Consider the following 19,789-nt stretch of genomic DNA (forward strand, 5'->3'; position numbering starts at 1 on the left):
TGCCTTACTTTTGAATGCGACAACCTTCCCAAACTATTCGGTCTCCAGCTCCTCATCCATCCGCTCTTCCTTCAAAAGATCCCTCAAGGCCTCAGTGATGTCCTGGAGCGGGTTCCCCATGGAATCGAGGACATTGAGTTGCAGTTAATTGAAGTCTTGCTCCATTTTGAGTTAGTAGGGCTTGTCCTTGCATTTTACTATTTCCTCATCTTTGCCGCACCAGAGCTATTTCGTTTCAGGGCACTACTTCTCTAAATCTGAGATAAATCGAAATGTACCATCGAATAGGCTGATCATGAACTAATGGATATCTTGCTGCTGTCTAGGGTAGGTATTGAACTGGTCGAAGTGCTCCAGCAGCTTGTCGGCAGAAGGGCAAGTTTAACCAACGAATAGGTCCACGAATATTTATTGCAAATACTTTATGAATATTTTTTTTGGCTATTTCCTCTTGGGCTGTTCGACGATTATTTTTCGGAGGGGCTTTAAATGGTACAACACTTGCAGCAAGGAGTTCATATAGCAAAGATTGCCTTCGTTAATTAAGCCTTTGTAATCCAGACTTGGCTCGATTTTACGGTCGAACATAATCATCAGCAGCAGCTTATTATTGTTTGTGATGAATTTTGACACATCGCCCGCCTCTATACTCCAGGAATAGTTCGACTAGTCCAACGAAGTCTCAAACCATTTATTGGTGAACAATGCTTTGTTGTCACGCGTTTCAGGCTGATCATAGATTAATTTCATTGTCGAAAATAGAAACTAATTCTATTTGAGTGGGAATTGGGCGCTTTAAGATTTAAGCGATGTCTCTTTATTCAGAAACACATTGAAAGTGATTCCTTTGTAAGAAATGTAAGTAATGTGAAAATTTCCCTTTATTTTAGAGTGCGGTGTTTAGATTGGCCGATAAAAGATACAGTTTTTGATATGTATTCCATGTTCCCCTATTTTAGGCTTATTGCTGGTATCTTTCATGAGATTGCTAATGTCGGCTGGACATAGCTCCACATAGAGCACAATCCTATTCTCCTTGTCCTCATACTTAATGTCGTAATCCCTATGCATTTTGGCATCCTTGCCCGCCATTTAAATTTGTATTTCGATCTCATAGTCATCTGACTGAGCCGATAGTTATGAGTCTTTGCGTGCAATTTGAAGTTTGGAATGACCACTTTGCATGGTTTAATTGAGAGGATTGGTTGCCATTGTTTATATGTTGCTAATGCGATATTTCGCTAATAATAACGAGGGAGTATATACTATAATCGGGTGATATATTATATGGCTCATTATATAGAGGTATTGCATTATTTCCAAACTGAATAAAAACCGACATTTTGCTGTTGATATATATTTATGCTAAAATTCAGGTCGGTATTCGGGATTGCTTATTGGCCTTAAAGTGCATATTTATTGGATCCATTACAGAATACTCGTCAGAGTGCATATGTACATAAATATCAAATGAGAAGCATATTTAGGTTTTTGTTCTTCCTGACACTGGCAGTATACTAATCGAAATTAAAAGGAATATTGATAAGATTGACATTTCTCAAAGGCAAAGCTAAGTTAGCTTCACTACTGCCTTACTTGTTTGTTAAAGTTAAAGGCACTAATGCATGTTTTTTATTATTAACTGGGTTATGGATTGGCAGTGTGAGTTGCCCTTTGGTATTTTATTTGCCGTTTATTGACGATAATCTTAGATTATTGCTCTTATTTGTCATTTTTATTAGTTTTGGGGCGAGCATTCGGTCTTTGGCTTCGCTGAAAAACTGATTCCTTGGGAGAGTCTTCGACAGGCTATTTGCTGTTTTGTCAGTTGATTGCTTTTATTTGTTTGAGTGGTTCTTTGGTTGTGAGAAACCCTTTCTAATTTGGAAGGTTGCCTTCATTTTGCGATCTCCACTCTTATTCGAACGGCTTATTGCGAGGAGTGCCTTATTGGGAATGCTATGGCCTGATATCTAATTCATGCTGAGTTTTGGTTTTAGTAGTGGTTTCGGAGTTGACTTAAATGATTATTCTTCATCAGGCTTGTCTGCTGATGATGACGATGTTTCGGTCTATGTCTAACTTTCTGATGGCAATTCCGCTTCTGATGGCCCAACTTCACTTTGCGCTTCAGACCTCACACACATATGATTGAGCTCAATAAACTTGCAGAATTTATCAATCGCAGTTGTCGACTCATTGTTCTTCCTCAAATTCTTGCCGAATTCATATGCTGCTCGATGCTCATTGATCCTCACCAACTAAAAAAACTACATCATTATCATTTCCTTTACTTGTTCGCTTTTACGGACTGCATGATTGAGTGCACTCGAAGGATACCCTCTATTGCTTGAGACATTGCTCAGATATTTGGATTGCATTTGTGATTCGATTTCTTCGTACATTAGGATGATTCACTATACTTTATTCTAAATTCCAAAGAATATTGCGAAAGCTGGACGAACTCAGAGCTAATATGAAAATAGAATTAATATTATCTGTTATTTAAATAGCAACAATGAAGATATTAATGAGATCTAATGGATTCCATTTCACGAGCTACTATCAGACCATCAAGTTAAAGTCATAAAACACTTTCTATGTAATACTAACATTCATTTAGGCTAATCACTTAGTGAAAACATTTGTTCATAAGCGAACTGCTCCCTAAATAAATTTCAAGTAGTTAGCGTTTGGGCAGGAACCAACAGATCACATGGTGTCTATTTTCTCTAAGAAAGGTATATGGGGCACTCCCTAAATTAAGCCATTTCAAAATATATTGGTGCATCCCTTTAGCTCGGTGATGCACTACGGCTTGCAGTGCTATGAAGGGCTAAAAGCCTATAGGAATGAATCTGGTCAAATTAGGCTGTTTCGACCATAGTGCAATATGATGCGGTTTAAACATTCCTCGACTAGAATCGCATTGCCTGATTTCGACGGTGGAGAGTTGCTCAAGATTTTATAATAGTATGTCAAGTTAGAGTCAACTTGGATCCCCCCTTACAAAGGTTATAGTCTCTATATCCGACCCTTTCACATTGCGATGGAAAATTCTCTCGGGTTCAAGAATCCAGGGCGATCTCAAATCATAATAGCAGCATCCCCTGTCGGCCCCTATTATCGATCAGGGTTCAAGCCGATCTCCTTGTTTTGTGATCTGAGTAGGATCAGGAGTGCCCCAGGAGGGACTGGGTCGAACAAAGTTGGGGGGTATGTATCTGATCATTTATAGCAACTACGGCCCTACAATCTTGGCTCAAACCTAAGCAATAGAAAAGGGTTATGGGCAAGTCCTCTATTTATACAAGGGAAAGATCGGAGAAGTGGGAACTTCGAACATTTTCTTCGTCATTCGAAACAGTGAAACAGGTCGAAAATAGATAATTACCCCTTCACTCGAAGATCTTGTGCTCCCTGGCATCACTCGGGACTCTATTATCGTACCTTATTTAATATGCAGCAATTTCTCAGGCACAAGGGCTACGAAGTTACGGAGCGAGTCATTATGATGGAAGAACTCTTGGCTAAACACAAAAAGGGAGAATTCTTGGAGTGCTTCTGCTCAGGGACTGCTGTCATTGTGAGCCCCGTCAATAAGATATCCTATGAAAATGTCGACTACTAAATTCCTGTTAACAGCGAAAAGCAGGCGGGATAACTCACTTACGAAATATTCTAATAAATTTTAGCGATCCAATAGGGCAGAATGAAGGACCCATTCGGGTGGGTCAGAGTATTGAATTAATGATAAAATGATTCGAAACTCCCCCATTTATTTTATGGCATACAATTTTCGCGATTTTGGCAAATATAATCCCAAAACGAATGGGCGAAAGTAAAGAAATGCAAGAAGATAAATTAGTAAGTAGATATAATAGAATAAAGTAAATCAAATTTAATTTAATTAATGAAATAAAGCAAAATTAATTAAATTATAATAAAAGTTAAGGGGCTAACTAACGTCCTCGAGAAATTCAATAAATAACCAGAAAGCTCTGTTTCGGCAAAAGAATAAATAAAGTATGATGTGACAATATATTAATCAGATAAGCAGAGCCTTGAAACCACCGTTAAGATAAGAATAGAGATAAAGTATCCTTCTGACAGTATATCATTCATTCAGGAGAGGGATACAATAAGTTAGAGTAGAGTAGAAAGAGGCTGACAATGCAAAGACTAAAACAAAGGAAATAAATCAAGTAGTATAATAATCATCACTGCAGATCACTCATTGTAAGATATTCTCTTGATGAAATTATGCATGAGCTTCTTAAAGTCGTTGAAATTAAGTTATTTCCCATTCCTGTCCAGTAGGTTAAATTCCTACAAATCTTGGATTGCCTCATAGAGCTACTTTTCAGAAATGACTCCATCGCAATTTGAATCTATTTATCGAAATAGAAATTTTAATTCCTAGTTTGTGAGTTCGCGCCCAACAGAAAATGCTCCAAGCATAAACTCATAAAAGTCCAAGTAGCCGTTCACATTCTTATCCAGATTTTTGAAGATGAGGGAAGCTTTCTGCTAAGCGGCCTATTAGCTCAGGTTGAACGTATTTTTGAGCCCTTCAACCATTTCATGGAGTTGAATTTTGCCATCTTGGTTTGTGTCAAGGTTATAAAACTCATTCACAAACTCGAATTTGTTTTAAAAGCTGCTGAGATTTATGGTCGCGAACATCCACAGAGTCGACCTCAGCTTGCCTTGCATCTATCATTAGGCACAATTTACATTAAAGGATAGCAAATTATTGAAGAGAATCGAAAAGGACTAATTTCGATCGTTCTAAATATTCGTCAGAGCAGTATGATTGAGAACTTCCAGGGCTTTGGGCCTTAGTTAGGGATTGAGCTGGACCATGCTTCGGATAAGTGGGCGATAAGCCTGAATCTACTATTTGGATTTCATAAATTAATTAATAGCTTATTCTTCATTTTCCCGAACTTTGCACAAACATGGATAGCCTCCCAACAGTATAATGAATATAAGGCCACAACAATAGATATCATGCTCGAGGAGGAAGTCATTTTATTTTTTATTGTTGAATATTTTTTAGGAGTAGGGTTTGATATTTTTTAATTTAGGCTTGTCGACCTACTGAGCCCAGTTGAAATCGATGAGCTTGACATAGAAATTGTCCTCGCTTTATTATATGAGGATGTGGTTGGGGTTGATCGCCCTATGGGCAATTTTTTGGGAATGCATCAAATTGATGGCAAGTAGGAGTTGCCTCATGATCTTAAGAGTATCCGTGATGGAAAGAGTCTGGATCTCAGCTAAGAACTTCACCAAAGGCTTGCCCTTGATGTTCTCTAAAATTATGTACAGACTTTAGTCTTCAATGAAGTACTCATGAATCCTAACAATATTCGGATGATCGAGATTTTTCAGCAGCTCAACTTCATTAAGCCCGTTTATTTGGGGTAAGCTTCGAATTGGCTTTATCTTACAGACTCGCGCGCAGTTATTTTTCCGATGCACAGCCTTTCGAATAACGGCTGTGTCACTCCTGTGCAATAAAGAAGAAAGATGATAAAACTGAAATATCTATCCGCGAGTGTTCATCACAAATTGCCGGTAGGACAGTTGAATGTTTGACTGGTTGTTTATCGAACTTCCCATATTATTCTAGGAATCGAGGAGATTCGATTGTTCGCATCCCATTTTGAAGTGGAAATGAGTAAATACCGAATTGGAATATATGAATTATTACAACCGATGCCGATTCCTTCTACATATTCTCATTTTGATTTTTATTATATCTTTTTCGATTATATATCAGTCTTTTGCAGAATATTTATATAAAACCATCACTTTCGCAGTTGCCTTTTACTTTTGCTATTTTATGCTATATTTTTCATCTTTCGAGGAGTCTTCTCTTCGTTGAGGTTTTGGTAAGGAGTCTCCTTCACTTTTCGAGCCTTTTTATTAGCATTGTTGTCTTCCTTTAGCTTTGATTTGCTCTTTGAGTTCTTTGTTGTGGAGTTTGAATTTTCGGGGGATGGCTTTACTTTATGATGCTTTTCGTTGTTCTTACGACGAATGGTCGCCTCAGTGGGCAGTTGTCTCATAATTCCATACTAATTTGTCATACTGTCTAATTTTAGGTAAATTGGCTCAGTAGACTGCAGCTTGCAGAGCTCACTTTCGAACTAAAATCTCGCACTGGGGTGTTTTTTGCCTATATTTTTTTTCATTCTGACATCCTTCAGTAATCGTCGCTAATCTTCCTCATAATCTGATTTTTTACTTAGACCCGCCATAAGTTTTTCCTGCCCTTTCAAATTGCCTCTGATTAAATTGTTACATTCGATGGCATTGCTCTCTTCTTTGGAATAACTGATGTTACTAATCTTGCGAGCCTCCTCACAGAATATTTAGTCTCCATTAGTGAATCTTATTTCCTCATGGATGTTGATCTGGGTGTTCGTATTGGTAAACTCTTCATTAATGCCATCAAAAAGTAAACAATACTATTTATCTTAGTTGTATCTATCTATTTGCATTTTTATTATACACTTTTCCTTATTTTCAGACATAACAGCGTTTTGGCTCTCCGATATGTTGGGAATGCCGGTGAGTTCATAATCGTACTTAATCATGTCATCGATCTTATGAACAAGTGCTTTCAAGCAGAACTCGGAGTCATCCAAAATGTTCTCGATGGGAGCATCGACTGTTTCTCGGTTTTTATGCCTGGCTTGTTGCTGTTTGAGCTGAGACCTCTCTCTCTCGAACTATGAGCACCGTGCCAATTTATTGCAGAGAGCAATTTTATGCCTGCGGTAGTTTTTGAGCAGGACTTCCAGTTTTTAATTGGTGTTAATATGAATGCAGCAGAGCCTGCTATTGGTGTTCTTGGAGTGTTTGTCTTCGTTATTCGAGCGTAGCTTCAGGATGGCAGTCGGATGGCTATAAAGTCTACACATATACTCCTTTTATGTGCAGAATAAGCGTAGCTCTGTTGTGATTTTTCTCTTATCTTTCCTATTTAATCGAACTGTTACTAAGAATCATTTTGTTTATCTTGTCATTGTTTTGGCAGTTTATCTGTCGAACAATGTACTTTTTTGCGATAATGTTTAAGCACTGCAGAGGCGAGGATGTGGCATCGAATGATAGTCCCGCCAATTTATGAGTAAATGCATAAGAAGCATACAGTGATTGAAATGAGTTTTGTGAATTGCCAGGAGCAGGATGATGCTTCTTGGGCACTGACTTCTTTTCTTGCTTGTGAGTACTCATACCGCTGATTATTTATTGAAACCAGAAAATTAAATAGAAAGCATAAAACTAATTTAAAGAATCATCAAGTCAGTAGCAATGCGAAGTTACCTGGGCAATTGTCTCTAAGTTTAGAACTTATAAACCTTATTGAATGCATAAAGCTAACAGGATGAATATCCTTCCGAATTTCACCTTTTTACGGACTTTAACCAAATCTGCAATGCCTATGGCTTATCGGATAAATTAATCTGAGCCACTATGACAATTGAATTTGATTGACTCGCAATTATTTCCGATTTTAACATTAAACCCGATACTTGCTGATGAACAAATATTAAAATAAGCCATAGCAATAACTGTTAAAATTCTTCACCTCCATTCAAAGCAATGGCTTTAAGGCTGCAGATGTAGTTGAATTTGTTTAAGATTGGAAAATGTGTCGGATGATCTCCAATCGAAATGCATTCTATCTTCATTCACACAATTTTCTAAAGCAGCTTACAATCTACAATAATATCAACTCAAATTTATCAGTTGAGAACGAAGCAATGCCGATCAGACGGTCTCAAGACTTAGTTGCAAAGTATGTTCTGTAACATGAACTTTTTAAACTACAAATTCAGTTATTTCCACTAATAAAATATAAGGATAGCATTGGGATGTGAGTTTGATTTTAATAATGAGTGATGTGCTATTAATAATAATGAATAAAATAATAATATAATGGGCGACTGATGTGTTAATTATGAATGAGTCATTATGAGTTAGTCATTATGAATTAGTCATTATAAAAATTATTGGCTTTGGGAAATTCTTGGCCTGATTCGATGAGTTGGCATTGCAACTTGCTTTTTTGAGCCGTGCAGCATCAGCGCCGAGTATTTACCCTGTAAGTTTGAAGTCCTCTAATAAAAAAAGTTCTTCAGTTTCCTACCGTAAATTCAAAAGGTATGCAGGACTCAGTCGAGTATCAGCCGCTTCCGAGTTCAAAGCATAAATTCTGGACTTCACAGGAGATCAAGCCACTTCTAATGACCTAAAAGTTAAGAATAATTAAAGATCTCGAGGCCCGCCCTAAATTCAATCATTTGGGTAACTCTAAGGAAAGATGGGCAAGCATTGAATAGAAGACTGCAAACTATTCACATGACAAGCCATCCACCTGCGCTCAGGGAGCTGACACTGCCTGGAGCTCAAGATAAATACTGATGATTATAACCAGAGAATCTATTTTAAATCAGCAATCTCTTATTTTAATTTAATATCACAATCATTATACCCAATTCTATCGCATTCTTGATTATATTGTCTTATATTCTATTGTTATGTTTTCGTACTGCTTTGTTATGCCTATTGTTAATTACATCGGCTCTCAGGCACTCAGGGATCATATCTATATACTCAGAATCATATCTATATCCCAGGATCATATAGATGAGCAGTAGGGTCATATAGATGAGCAGCAGAGTCAACAATCTGCTTCGATCTGAATAAAGATCAAATGACGAAAGCAAGCTCGAGAGCCAAAGAGTTAGATCAAACCCTGTTCTTCTTACGAAAGTGCTACAGTTGTTAAGTAAATGAAAAATTGATTAAGCATTTGTTGCATTTGTAATCAATGAAATGCAAATGAAATATAAATGAATGCAAATGCTAATTATAAGTAGAATAAACATATATTTTATAGGTCAAATTGCTCGAAATTGATGAACCAGTTGAATTAAAAATTATAAAAATACAATAATAATGTAATCTATATTTTTATTAAAAGCAAAGCTAAAGTATTTTTAGGCTTGCTTTTAGAAAGAAATTATCATCTTTACTTCTGATTTTTGTAATTTAAGGAAGTGTGCAAGAGATAATTGATCTTTTGTATCGGAGTCAATGATTTTTTATTCTGTCAAGGATGTCAAGGAGATTTTTAACTCATAACTAAGTTTACAAATAAAATGGGGTGTTTGATAATTAAATTGCATCTTTTTTGATATCCGGGTTGGCTTTTAGCGCTATATTTAAGTCCATTATTTTAAGAATTAAGTATTGTACTTTATTACTGACATTATAATTAAAGTGCAATCAAAGTTTGGAATGGAAAGAAACAATGTCATAAAGGGAGGGCCTAAACCAAAAAAAGGTCTCTCCCGAATTATACTGTGCCTTATGCACATCCTCCGACTCGGAGACATCGGCTCTGCTGCATGGCTTGCTCTAAAAATTTGTTATCAGTAAAAATGAGGGGTCCTCATAGCAAAAGAGCAAGGACAAAGATAAATTTGATAGCATCAACTTCCGCAGACTCTTAAACACGATGTTTGGGAAGAAGTATGCCTATTTCAAAGGGACAGTGAGCTGTGAACACACAGAACTTCGAAAGTACTTTACGAGATATTTAGTCATTTTTGTTAATCGATAAAGTGCACTCGGATCGAGCTAGACCAAATCAGTGACAAAATTGCATGGGCTCGAGCCAAATATCATTATCATATCGACATCGTGAACCAGCAGGTAATATTAGTGATGATTTAGGTGCGTACTTTCCCAAGGTTGATGTCCCTCAAATAGAAAAAAGTAGCAAAGCCAGCTAAAAACCGCAAAATAAAGTTGAATAAGGTAGAATCCTAAGTATAAAAAGATTAGCAGAATCCTGAAATAAAAACCCCGATCAAGATCGAGGAAGAATAAATAAATAATCGGAATCTGCCTGTTGGAATTTCTCTGAGAATGCAATTTGCCTTCTGTCAGAGCCCAGTCACAAAAATAGATACGAAATGGCCTCGAACCCAGACTATATGGGCTTCATGAACCCAATGGCCTATATGTGGAATTTCTACTATCCTTGCAGTCAGACCCTCCCGACAATGCCCAAGATCCTCGATAAAAGCCAATCACAGAAATAATCCTAATGACCTGATGATTAATGATTATCAACTGAAAATAACCATAAAGAACCATACATCTTAATTATAATTCAAGCTGTCTCGAATACTCTCAAAACCAATCAAGCAATAGCCTTCATAAAATAATCTAAAATGAACAAATTCCGCGATCGTACATCTTAACTTAATATCCCTTCTGCATAATTTGAGTATATACTTTACAAATTGCTGTTGCCAGTTCGATATTTCTAAGCTGTTGTTTCTAATAATGCCTGTTATGATTGCATGTACATAATAAATTAAGATGATTCGACTGACAAATAAGATTGCATTCAATGTAGGCTACCAACCAATGATTAAGTTCGTGGGCACTCGCTTGCATAAGACTGTTCCACCTGCAGTTCTCACCTCCAGCAATTCAAGATTCGGGGAACAGTTGACAGGACCAGCCATTAAGAGTCCATCAATAAAGTTTGCAGCCCTGACATAGTAGCAAATCAACATAATAAACATGGGTGGCGCATCTGACCCGCCAGTGCAGAAGGACCCCAAGAAGAATGCGAAACCAGCAAAATGAACCTACAATCATGATATACAAGCAATAATTAAATTTAAAGTATCCCAACCAACCATCTGTTGCAAAAATGGGAGAAGCAGAAGTTTATAATTATTCCAGTTCCCTCATCTTCGAATATGAGTTGCTTATATATGATCACTTTTCTGCAAGGGCTATTGGGGTCACTTCGAGTATTTAGCGAATTTTGGCTTATTGTAAGTTTGTGCCGATGATTAGAATCCGTGTTTCGCCCTTTATTGCCTAAATTGGGGTCTTACTTGCTTTTATTTCGAATACTTCGTTCACTCTATGGATACAATTTATCATACCCTTGCAGCTAGTATATGCAAGACGGCTTCAGCTTCGACTATGTGAGGCAAATTGCACCTTTGATTCGCATGATGCTCGCACTGAACTCACTGTCCCATAAGAGGATGCCAACCCTGCGCTAAAACTCGTTGATTTATTCCTATTCATGGGTGTAGCCCTTGATGAATATCGACTGTATGCCATTATGATGCTGGCTGCTTTCATTTTGGTGACTGGGGCTTGATTTAAGGAGATCTAATAAATTGAACATATTCTCTCCCTTCACGAATTACGCAACGTCATACTAATGGCTTCTAACAATATTTATAGTGATACTTTGAAATGATGCAATTCGAGTTCGCCTTCCGAATGAATTACTCTACTTATTCAACTTCGCTTTGGTTCTGCACTTGATCGATGAACGTGAGCAATATTTTATTGGCATATGCTACCTGTTTATTGAAGAGCTACTCGTTTAGTAGAGCTTTATAGCGGGTTACAGGCACGATTGAGATTATTGAATGCAGCTCTGCATTTATTTTCATTTATTAGTCGAACCAAAATTGTTTTATTGACTGTATAGGCACCCGTGTACTTCGGCTGGGTCGGCAAGGCCATTTGTTTACACTATCACATTTCGCACATCGGTGTTATTTATAATGTACTCGACACTCGCAATCAGATCATTCCTTCATTAGTTTCAATAAATCGATTACTTTGCACTACAGCAAATGCAACCGTTCGGGAGTTAGAGGAAATTACTGAATGGTGTGCCACTTTCGTCCATTATCAAAGGCTGTTCGATGCCCATCTATCCTGAGGCAAATTAGTTTTGAATTATGGCGTATTTGGCCCCCTGCTTATTCAGAAGCAGATTGCGGATGAATGTGGTCTTTCCTGCGCCTAAGCATCCCATCAATAGGAATATTTTGCCCTTCTTATTTTCCACGCTTTTCATTGAGCAATAATTTATGTATTATTGATTGCGTTATTATGGGAATAGGAATACTGCAATTAAAAATGCAGTGTCGCATTATTGTAAATTTAAAAATATAACTTATACTGAATAAATGGCAAGCAAGTACCTACAGAAGTATCCAGTTCCTGCTGGATTCCAGGAAATTTTAGCCGATTTCACTCGTGAGATTCTTCGAGATCAGCCCGGCAATATCATTGAGTATGGGGCAAAGTACTTCTAAATGCTTGAGAAAGGCAAGAAATTCGAATTCGATTCCAAGTTTAATGTCAAAAAGGAAGACAAGAAGTATGAATTAGCCTATAACCCAAAGTAATTTCTACTCTAACATAGAAATGCAGAAGATATTACCAAGAAAGCAGCCAAAATCGCAGCCAATGTGGCACCCTCCCAATAGTAGCCGAAGCATGTCCAAGCTGAAGCACAGAAGCCGGTGCATATTGAGACCATACAATGTGGAGACTAAACATGTGGAGACTAAACATGTGGAGACCAAGCATGCTGAAGTGAATCATGCAGACGCAGAGCATGTGGAAACAAAGCATATTGAAACGAAAAATGTGGAGACTGAGCATGTTGAGACAACGCATATTGAAGCAATGCATGTTGAAACAAAACATTCTGTATAAAAACACTTGGAACCTGAATCAAAACGCATGGAATCAGAACATAGTGATGGGCATGGTAGCAACAAAGGCCGGTAAGAAGATTATTTTTCCCAAAAGACAGTCAATGGAGAAGAAGTCTAAGCCTACGTCAACCATCAAAATTAAATTGTGAGTGAACAAAGTGCAAGATAAGAGGAGATATTCAACAATGTAGTTGATGAGCTGTACAAGAGATATGATACAGATAAAAATGGTTTTTTATCGAGCAATGAGCTCATGACTTTGGTTCAAGAACTCTTTGAATCGCAAGACATCAAAGAAACTGTGACAAAATAAATGATTGATGAGCTCAAAGAGGTCTTAGATGTCAATAACGACAATAAGATATCCAAAGAAGAATTCGAAAATTTTGTAAAGATGATTCTCAAAGTCGGCTGATGCTCTAAAATAAGAATATCTATCATATATTCGATATATGAATTCATATTAATGAAAGTGCTTTGAAATGGACATAATTCTTCTAAAAAGAACTATTATTATTTGTATTTTTCCAGTCACATTAGTTTTCTTAGTGCAACTCCATTTTGGCTTTGTTGCAAAAATTGGTAAGCATTTTACGATTAATTTTTACATTTTTATCAAATGTTAGCATCGAAGCCTCTGGCTTATTCCTTGTACTGAGCATATTCTTATCATCATAATATCAAAATACTAATGCAAAATTACAAAATGGAACATTAATTATAAATTAAATGATTTAAGACCTTGAAACCCCAAAAAATACTTGCTTCGAGGTGAAGGAAATCCTTTAGAACCCTGATTTTCGAAGGCTCCTCTCCTCAATCATTAAGTAATAAATCGAGAACACATCCACCCTCAAATTATCACTGCAAAATCTAATCGCAGAACTCTCAAACTAAAAAAATAATGGCGAACTATTGCTCGAAAGCAAAATAGAATTGAGTGATTTAAGGGCACAGTTCATGCAACCTAATGATGCTTTACAACAGTCTTCATCTGCATCTCATCTAACTGCAGAAACGAATAACCTTCAAGACATCGACGAAAGGAGGGAAGAAGAATAAAAATTAAAGTAAAAGTAGAAAAGCGATTTAATTGCTCTGGAAACTGTATACACATAAATTTCGGAAACGATTCACTCCTTTCATGATCAGATTGTATCGAAAGAAATGTTTGAAGTCGAGCAAAAGCTGAACTCACACATTCTTATTGAAATGGAAGAGTTCAAAGAAAACAATGACCGAACTCTCAAAGAGTTTCAGACTCAAATCACATAACTCGCCTCAAAAATAGAAAAACTTGAAAGATAACTGAGGGATTCAAATTAATAAAGAAGCAAGAAGTTTCAAAATGAGCCAATGCAAGTAGAAAAATGATGATATCTACTTCGATGAAAATCAGGAGAGGAATGAAGCAAAGAGGAGGAGAATTTCTCACGATCGAGAGATGCTTGTGAATTAAATACTTTAATACAGCAAAATATAGAGTAAGAATAACCATGTGATTTAAAGCAACTCTGAGATAGAGCAAAATGGGTTTTAGTTTTAAACTGGAAACCTGAGAGGGAAAACGAACGGCAATTGTGGACATAAAAAACTTTGGTTTCAAAGTGCTTGAGGATTTAGATGGTTCGAATATCTCCTCGCAGATGCTGATTGAGTCGAAAATCACATAAATATCTGAATAATCAAATCGATGGCTGAAACAGGCAAATAAATGGTATCTGCACGTGCTATCCAAGGTCTAAAAACTATAAGTCGAAAGAAATGAGCTGAGAGCAGAGATATATGAAAAAATAGATGCTTCATTTGCGGGAGTGTGGAATGTGCTCACAGATATCCAAAATCGAATAAACTTCCTCTACTAACTATCCGAATGATAAAATGATTATTATTTGAAAAGGAACAATACATCAATTTATGCAGATTATATTTCCTGGTCTTTTTTTCTTTGAATTATGATTGAATTTCTACTCCTTCAAACTATATCAAGGATTAACTCAGAAAGAGTAGAATAGAGCAGAGGATACAACATATATTCATTTATAGTAAATTTAATATTCAATCAGATGTATTTAGTACGCTATTATTTATACAGAGCAAGAGCAATAATGGCTGAGACATTCTCCCTTGAAGCCTTCATTTTTGTGATCATCTTAATACTGTACGTTTTGACGTCGCATCTCATCGAGTCAAAAAAAGTAACAATATTTATACTATAGATTCCTTACCTGCATGAATCTACGATGGCAATTTTCACAGGCGCTCTAACAGCCGTATTTGCCAAATATGTACTGTCTCTTACAATGATAGGGCCTTGATAAGCAAATTTAGTTCTCAGGCGAAATCTTTTTCACCATCATCTTGCCTCCGATTATCTTCTCAGCAGGGTACAGTCTCCGCAAATCGTTGTTCTTTGACAATTTTACTGTCACCGCCTATTTAGGAATTATTGGGACCATCATCGGCTTTGTTTGCATCACCGCTGTCATTTTACTTATAAATAGCTTCATTTTCCAGACATTGACGCTCGAGGAAATAATGATGATCAGTAGCATTCTATGTGCCACTGACACCGTTGCAGCGATGGCGCTCGTGAAGGTACGATTCTATTCGATTTAAGGCCGAAAAATATCCAGTGCTAAATGCTGTACTTTTTGGGGAAGGCATAATTAATGATGCTGTCGCCATTATCTTATTTCGGACTATCCAAGGACTGAACATAAACGACTATGGTGAATTTACACTCAATATTGTCCTGAAAATGACATTTGATTTCGCTTACTTATTCTTTTTTTCTGTGGCCTTCGGAGCAATTGCTGGGTTTGGCCTCAGTTATCTCTTTAAAATCGTGGAATCATTTAACAAATACCCTTTGAAGTAAACAAGTTTAATTTTGCTCACAGGTTATTTTACATACTTGATGGGTGAACTGCTTGGCCTGTCGGGAATCATTACTTTAATCACTTGTGCCATTATCATGGGGCACTACTGCTTTATGAATATTTCGGATTAATCGAAGAGTGGAACAGGGTTGGCTTTTTAGACTGTCAGCTATATTGCTTAAGCCTTCGTTTTTGCATATTTGGGGCGTCGATTCTTTCAATCGAGGGAAAATGGAAGGCAGCCTTAATGGCTATTGCGATACTAATAGCGATGCCTTTCATTCGGGCGATCATGGTCTATAGCATGCCTCTCCTCTACAAGCTGGTGAAAAGACCCTTCCCAATGAACCACCAAGAGCTCAAGGTCTGTTGGTATGGCGGAATGAGCAGGGGAGTCATCGCATTTGCCCTTTGCTTGCAGATTGAAACTGAGAACAAGAAATTTATCTTAACCATGGCTCTGGTGATCGTTATGGTGACTACGATAATGGGGTCTACTTTTTTGAAAAACTTTATTAGATGGACAGGAATGCAAGATCCTGACGAATAAAAAGAGGACGAAGAGTACATTCAATATAACTTAGGGATTGTGGAATGTTCAGGGTCAGCAAAATGTCAGAACGGGAACATCTCAGCAAAGCCAGGGCAGAACAGAACCCCGGAAAGTAGTAAAGCAATCAAAAGGAGATGCGGCGCTCGATCATTGGCTTAGAATAAAAATTCCTCTCCCCAATATTCAGAAGGACAAGGGAAAAATAGCCTGATGAGTCAATCGAAAAGAATTAGACTCAAGTCATAGAATTAAAAGACCAGCAAATATGAATTCCCCGTGAATCCGATCTTGATAGTGTATCATATAATAGGAAACTATTACAATTTAGCAAAGATTATGAATCATTTATTTTCAGTATATTGAATGACGTCGAAGCTGTTCATGTTCGATTATCTTTGTACATTTCTGAAATAGGGATGCATGTTTTTGCCAAAATTGAACAAACTCCTGTATTTGCATTACTTTTTGTGGAATACCATTAGCCTGAGTATATACTGTCTTCTAACTTTACATATTAGTGGATTAGGGTCTATTTTTTATTGGTATTGGCTATCACGTCCTCGTTGTAATCTTTCCTAAACCACACAACAATGCCTTTTACTGTATTGGTAAAGTAGCCCTCTCCCTTCCATGCCCCCAAATCATCACTTCCTTCAATGAATATCTTTTTCTCAAACTACTTTCCTTCACTGATTATGATAACAGCCTTCCAATCTTATTTCATCTAAATTCCATCGTGGGACATGAGTCAATGCCCATCGATCTTTGTTTTAGGGCAAGAAAATGCAGGCAAACATGTGAGATTCTTGCTCAAACTAATCAGCAGTCATTCCCTCATGTGTTGCCTTTCTCTTGAGCCTTTATTTTCGCATAGTGTTACTTGTTGCAAATCTGGATCGGCAGCAACAACAACAGCAGAGGAGAATGATGAAGAGGCCGACTATTGGCACAACGATGCTAATGATTAATACAATCTTCATTCGGGAGAGCTGTCGATGTCTCGTTTAGCATGCTGACTGACAGGAAGTGCATATGTTTTGGCAAGCTTATATAGAAAGTTGATCATCTTCTGTTTCTGGAGGATTTTATCTGTCAGAATGGTCTGTATCTTCGGTATAACTGTCTTATTCTGTATCTTCTGTATCTTCAACATAACTGCCATCTTCTGTATCTCCAACATGATTGCCAGCATAATCATCGCAGAATCCAGAGAAAATCAATAAAATAATAATGGTGCAAATGGGCAGTAAGCGTTTGAGATTTGGGGTCATATTGTTGTTTATTGTTGAATTCGCAATAAATATTATTTTGTCTATAGGCATTTTATAAATATTATTCTCAAGCCTACTTTGGCACCAGAACATAAAACTTTTAGATACGGCTGAAGCACAGCTTAAAAAACCAACTATACATGCAGCTGCAAGTTCATCCTCTTAAAATTTGAAAGTTTCTCACATTCTAAATTAATATTCTGCAAATAATGTTTGATCTTGCATGGAGTAAGGGATATAACATGTGGCAATATAGAGTATATATGCTGAATCGCCGGAGCAGACTTCGGAATAAAAAAATAGCTGGTGGGAAATTTCTTCATTTTTTAATTTTGAATTTTTATTATTTTTCAATTTTCAGACCCGAGCGACCAAACAGCTTCATGAGAAATCATGAATATAGAGCATAAATGAGGAAGGAGTGCCGAGGGCAAATCAAAAAGGCATCTGTGAGCCAAGATATTAAACGACATCTAGAAACCAGGCTGAAAAGCCTTATGATATATGGATAATTTAACGTCATATGATAAATGGATGAAATCACCCAATTTAACAGTTTCGACTTGCCCCGAAACTGGAGCTAGCTTGCATTTCTTCATTTGGTTATTTGTTTTCCTGAGCCTGCCCATTATATTCTTCCTCCTTTGCCTTTCTTCGTGCTTATTAAGTTCTCAGCGTATACTCATCCTTGATTTGTTTGACCTACATTTGGCTCACTTCTACTTCTGGTAAGTGTTGGCTCACTTTACTTTTGCATGAAGACTTATTTCGCTTGTATTGGTTCATTTTCGATTAGCCCTCATTGATTGGTAATAAGTCCGGACTTCGAGTCGTCTACTTTTGTGACCCAGAGATGGTATGAGAAGCTGGGCAGATGCTTGTTACTCGATTTATATTTATATTGATGCTTTCTTCGAGCTCTACCTACTCGAGTTCAGGTTGCTTTGTGCCAGAATATGGCTTAGGCGTTTATTGAGAGTTCAGGGATTCAGTTATCTTGATATTCTCACTTTATTCAATAGGAATTTCGTCTTTGTTATTTTCATCGAGAGAGAGTGCACCGAATAGTTTAATGATTTAATCCTCTTCATCATCCTCCTTTTGATCAATCAATTACTTTCTGTTCTCTGGTGCATTTTATCGCGGACTCTACAGCATTGCCTTATCTGCTGATACCTTTTCAATTGAGCCATCGATCATTTTTTAGTTTGATTTGTTCTCTTAATTCTAAGATTTTAATTCGTCATACTGTCCAATATTTTTATTTTTTAGATAAATTGCAAACTTATCATTTTTGTTCTCATTATCGACTGCGTTTGATGGTTTCTTGTTTGCGTGGCCGTTGGAGTCGACTCCATATTTTTTTTTCTTGAAAAGTTCTATTTTATCGAGGGCCTCGCTTGTCTTGCTCTTCACAGGCGATTAATACGAAGTCTTTTATTATGGCTTTTACAATAGATCCGGTAATGGAGCCTTCTTATAACTCTTATAGCTATTAGGGCTCTTCTGCTTAATTTATTATTATGAAGGTTTTAAATAATTTTATTATTGTTATTGCTCCTTTTATTATTGCTATTGCTATTGTTAGTTTTGGTTTGATTGCTCATATTACTTTGTTTAGTTTTGGTTTTAGTTTTACCCTTGAATTTATTCTATTTATGTTTATTTTTATTTGCCCGTACTATCGCCGGCATCATTTTCTCCTTAGATTTTAAGCAAGGGCTGGGGCGTTGAGGGAGATATTGAAGTATCAATGATTCTCAGTTTGGGACCTGCATCCATTTTCTTCAGCTCCTCAAACACTCGGCCCTCGAATTAGCTTAATAGATAATTCAGCTGATTGCTCTTTTATTTACTCTCTTGAATTTTTGTATGCACCTATCTGAGCTGCTTCCCCACAACGGGAGTGCGTGCATTCTAACAATTCTAGGCCTTCTGACAAACTCTTAATTTATTTCAGTTTGCTTTTCACTTGTGGCGACTTGACTTCGATTTTTAAGTCGAGGAAAATCGATTAGAGGATTTTCGATAATTTTTGGTCATGGCCCGTTTGAGAGAGGAGCTCGGTAAGCTGCTTGTTCGTTTCGAATAGCTTGCCATCGATTTCCCTTAAAACTTTGTTGTGAAATTTCGAAGGGTCGGCCTTTGCGTTTGAGGCATGGTCGGCAGTCTTTAGGTAGCTGCTGTTTGTGTTTCGGTGCCAGTATTGCTCATGAATGTTGTTCATAATGTGGTTGAGAATGTTCACAGCAGCTGCAGTCATGGTTGGCTCCTGGAATAAGAACCATTCGATCCTGCGATGTCCGTTTAAGATGCGGTCTTTGCGAGCATATGCGAACAGGGAGTGCACGAGTGCTTCGAGTTTCCGGTTGTACAGGCTGCGCACAGTGAAAATTTATGTAAAATTCCTTTTGTCGTCCTTTTACCATTTAAAGATTCGATTCTGAGGCTGCGGGTCTTTGGTCCTACCCATTTTTATCCAATAGGGCATCTCCAACACTG

Source organism: Brachycentrus maculatus, unplaced genomic scaffold, assembly GCF_059751285.1.
Source record: "Brachycentrus maculatus isolate JH-2025_06_01 unplaced genomic scaffold, ASM5975128v1 h1tg001754l, whole genome shotgun sequence".
Lineage (NCBI taxonomy): Eukaryota > Metazoa > Arthropoda > Insecta > Trichoptera > Brachycentridae > Brachycentrus > Brachycentrus maculatus.